The sequence below is a fragment of the Neltuma alba genome, unplaced genomic scaffold (assembly GCF_004799145.2).
Source record: "Neltuma alba isolate B1F8T4 unplaced genomic scaffold, ASM479914v2 tig00010189_pilon, whole genome shotgun sequence".
In the NCBI taxonomy this organism is placed as follows: Eukaryota; Viridiplantae; Streptophyta; class Magnoliopsida; order Fabales; family Fabaceae; genus Neltuma; species Neltuma alba.
The window spans coordinates 56,979-61,629 of record NW_021635128.1 but is presented as its reverse complement, the minus strand read 5'-3'; the positions used below and the strand labels follow the sequence as shown (position 1 = coordinate 61,629).

General features: G+C 38.4%; 1 long non-coding RNA gene across 3 annotated transcripts; it reads left to right on the top strand.

Annotated features, from left to right (window-relative positions):
* The first annotated feature begins 211 nt into the window (after positions 1 to 211).
* On the top strand, positions 212 to 1,165 carry LOC114754795 (uncharacterized). 3 transcript variants are annotated; one of them, XR_003741255.1, is made up of 2 exons: positions 212 to 540; positions 708 to 1,165. It is a non-coding gene; the product is annotated as an uncharacterized LOC114754795 (long non-coding RNA). The 3 variants fall into 3 exon arrangements; XR_003741254.1 differs by having other exon boundaries at positions 213 to 540; positions 742 to 1,165; XR_003741253.1 differs by having other exon boundaries at positions 218 to 540; positions 795 to 1,165.
* The last annotated feature ends 3,486 nt before the right edge of the window (positions 1,166 to 4,651 follow it).

Genomic DNA, 4,651 nt, shown 5'->3' with positions numbered 1-4,651 from the left:
CAGTTCTGCCTTCTTCACCATGGGCCTTATTTCGCTTCCCTATCTTAGAGCCTATTTGGACATCATCTCAAACCATGGTTTGGGGAAAGAGTCATCCAAACGGGTACAAATTATTCAAAACCATGGTTTGGGCCGAAACCATGGTTGTGGAGCCCAAAACCATGGTTTAGGATGAAGCAGTTTATTTTCACTTTCTGGCTCAAATTTTGACTCTGCAGAGAAGGGCCAACGGTACATGACAAAAAGAGCCCTTAATTATTCATTCCCTTTTCTCACTCATGATTCACCCTTCGGTCCTTTGCTCTTCAGAAGTCTCCTTGCCATTCCTCCTTTGCTCCTCCTGGACAGAATGAGTTGCCGCTAGTGAAGTCACCGTCGAGTCACGGTTTGAAGGCGCCGGTGAGGTCTTTCTTAGCTCTGCAGAAGAAGATCATTCTAATTCATCCATCATATGTTTGCAATCGTTGGTGTGAAGCATCCTCCGGTGGTAGTTTGGTGAGGTCAACGTTGGTGGTTCCTTGGCTCAGATCCGCTGCTCAGGTAAGCTTTTCCTCTTGAATAATCATTTCTTCCCTCATGCTTGATCTTCATTCATCAATTTCGTCGATCTCCTTCATTCGGGTCATTGCTCAGATTTCCTTAGTGCATCGTCTGGTGCCTCTTTTATTCCTTCATTTTCTTGGTTCATAGATCTGTTTGCTTCTCAGATTTCCTCCAACCTTAGTTTTTTTTCCATCTCAGTGCTGGCTTAAGGGGTGTTTTGGTCTTTCATAGATGTTTTTGCTTGGTTTCAGCCCAAACGTGAGCAGACCTTAGTGGTGGTTGACATTTTGCTTCACTGGTGGGTTGATTTTCAGTACTAGCTTCATTTGTTTTGCTTGGTTCATAGCTGATTTCGATTTGCTTGGTTCATAGCTGTTGAAACCGTGTCACAAAATTGCTCTGTTCGGTTTCAGGGATGTGGCTTTGAAGATAGAGGACCTGTTTTTGGTCCATGTAGATGATGACATTAGTTTTTTTAAGATAAACAATCCTTGTACTTCTTTGTAATCCTGTTGTTAATGAAAGTTTCGATGTTGTAGTTTGGGCGTATTCAAGAATTAACACAAAATATTATTGTGATTATATATGTCCAAATTAATGAAATAATTGTATTTCTAAAACACACGGCACACTTATGTTTTTGGAGCTGTTGTTTTTTATAAATGCACCGTTCTGCCACATCTCAATAGGTAAGGAGAGAACCAAGAAAAACAAAAAAAAGAGAGAGAGAGAGAGAGAGAGAGAGTTCATATCCTAATTCCTTACAATTTAGATTCCATCCATAACAACAAATAATGGAATAGCATTTACCTGTGGACTAAGATAGGCATAGACGCTTGGTGAGGTAGTGCCCCTGAATAGGTATTTGTTTGCAGAGAGAATTTTGTAAATGGAGCTTCAAACTCTACTTGTTTAAGAGGTAGATTAATTGATTAAAAAAAATTGCCATCCGCATCAAACTTGAAAGATTAAAATGTTATTCATAACTGGAAAGAGAATTTTTTTCTGGTCATGAAACGAATATGAACATAGGTTCATTTTATGTTAGGTTAAAGAAATTTATTATTTATTATAAATAAAAAGATAGAGTTTCTATTTGGTTCGAAATAATTATGAAGGAAAGAAAAATGTTAATAATAGTGGTATTGATAGCTTTTTTTTTGGATAACAATGAAACTTGTTATTTTAATTGATTTTGGGTTGATTAACTTGTGATGACTGAAGATCTGTAATTGTGCTATAGCATAATAAGTAAGGATAACGTGAAAGCTTCCTGGGATCTAGGAACCAAAAAGGTGTTTATTGACCTGTGCATTGAACTAGTGCAACAAGGAGAAAGAAAAGGCACAAGCTTAACAAAGAAAGCTTGGGAAATTCTTGCTGATAAGTTTACTGCCAAAACTGGGAGAGCCTACACAAAACCTCAATTTAAAAACAAATATGATTCCCTATGAAAGGAGTGGCAAACATGGAATAGGTTGCTTCGCGAGACAGGTTTAGGGTGGGTACTGAAAAGAATATTGTCAGTGCAATTGATGATTGGTGGGAGAAGAAATTAGTGATAATTATTGAACCTTTTGATCTTACATTTTCTCTGCCTATCAATGTTTTTTTTTATATTTACTATTTTTTTGAATATTTTATAATATTATTGGTTTCTAATGTGCAAGAAGTTCCAAACTACGAAAAATTCAGAGAAAGAGGACTTCAATTTAGTGATGAATTTTTAGGTGCGTCAACTGATATAAGTCGGGAATTTAACTTAGTGAACTTCGATGAGAATAGTAGAGGTAGTAGGGGCAACATCGGGATTAGGTAGGATAACAATGATGGGGGTAGAAGTAGAGGTGGGGGTCGACCTAGTAGCTCATGGGGGGTTAGAAGGAAGAGTGAAGTCATGAAGAAAAAACCATCTCCCTCTATGAAAATAGCAGATACACTTAATAAGATAGCTAAAACAAATATTTCTAAGACTCAGGTGGAAATGAGGTCGTGTCATGAGCAGAAGCTAGAAGGTTGGAAGAAGAAACACGTGCTTATGAGACTTCCATTATGGGAGTCCTGTCTTACCTCAAAATAGTTCCTGAAGTTGTCAGCGATCCTGATTTCTTTAGACGGTGCACACAACTTCTTATGGAACGGGCGGAGGCATAGGAAATGTATGCAGCTCTGAAGGATTAGAAGGAACAACTTCTGCCCATTTTGGAGCATTACACTAAGGATTTATGACTCTTTTTATTATATTAGACAGTTCCTAATGTGTATCGTTTTATATGACTAGTGGATTGTTGTATGAATCAAACAACTCTGTTACTTTCTTAAATGTTTCATAATTTCTATGTAATGATTCTAAACTTTATTTGTATGTGCATAGGATAAAACGAAAATAGATGATGAAATTTGTAAAGATATGTAAATATATTGTAATTAGTATAGGATCAAATCAGATATGATAGGATAGGATATTATCTCCTAATAATGAGCCATTAATGGTCCAAGCTCCTCTCTTGTGTATAAATTCCCTCTTTCTGATTATGAATATACAAGAAATATATTCCATGTTATTCTCTGTTTAATATGATATCAGATCAAGCATTTCTAGGGCTCTTTTTTTTCTCTGTTTCTGAACTCTGTTATGCTGTACATACCTCTCCTCCGTTAGCCCCTTTGACTGATGTTAGGGCTTCAATTCCTGGCCTCTAGTGGAGTACAAGTCGGCCAATAGGAGTCGCAGGGTCCGACCGGCCAGCCATTAGAGTTTCATCGCCATCCAAGGAGCACGTGAGCTTCACGTGCTGTCACCATCAAAGCATGTGAACGTCACGCGCCGTCGCCACCGACCGCTTTTCTGGCCACTTTTGATGTCAAAGTCCTTCTTTGAATTCGTCTCTTCATTTTCGGGCCTGGGTCCTCCTCTTTGTGTTGAGTTTGGCTTCTATTTACTGTTTGGCTTCTGTTTCGCTTCGTTTGGCTTCTATTTTTCAGTTAAGTTTCAGATCTGGGGTTCTTGCTACTATCTTTTGTTGACTCAACAGGCTTTGGATAGTGTTGTTTGGTCCCCATGTGACTATTTGTGGCTGCCTATTATTGTCTTCTTTTTCTGTTAATCTCCCATAGGTGATAATAAGTCTGCAGTTACCTATGAAGTGGTTCCAATAGTTGTTAAGATTATTGAGCACAAATTAAACTAGACAAATTATCTAAATTAGAGTAAGACTATTCGTATCTACTTACGAAGCATTGAGAAGGATAATCATTTAATTGAAGACCCTCCAACCACTGACTCCTGTCAATCATGGTTAAGGGACGATGCACGGCTCTTCTTACAGATCCGCAACTCCATTAGCAGTGAGATTATTCCTTCTGTTACTCACTGTGAATTTGTTAAAGAACTAATCAATTACTTAGAGTTTTTCTACTCAGGCAAGGGAAATATCTCTCGTGTTTATGAGGTTTGCAACTTTCTATTGTGTAGAGAAGCAGTATCACCCTCTCAAGACCTACTTTGTAGATTTTAAACAAATGTATGAAGAATTGAATGTTCTAATGCCTCTCACTACTGATCTAAAAGTTCAACAGGCCCAACGGGAGCACATGGCCGTCATGAGTTTTCTCACAGGTCTTCCGCCTGAGTATGAGACTGTTCGATCTCAAATTCTATCTGGATATGAAATTCCTACCCTTCAGGAGGTGTTATCTCGTGTGATGAGGACTGAGAATCTTTCATCACCAGTTACCAATGCTCCTGTCAATGCTTTAATCAGTCAGGGACAAAATGAGAGTCGTGGGACAACTAACCGTGGCAGTTCTAAGCAAGAGGGAATCCCTCCAGATTCAAATGGGGTGATATGTTACTACTATAAAAAAACCAGGCCATACGAAGCGTACTTGTCGTAAGCTGCAAAACAAACAACAACGTAATAACTCTGCACATGTGGCAACACTAGTTGATGACAAGGTCACAATCTCTGTTGCTAAATATACTCAATTAAAATCTCTCACACTACCTGTGAGTGCTCCTGTTGCTACAGGTAATCAAGCTACTGCTCTTGTCTCTTCTTCCTCCAAATTGATCATAGATTTCGGTGCTACTGACCACATGACAAGT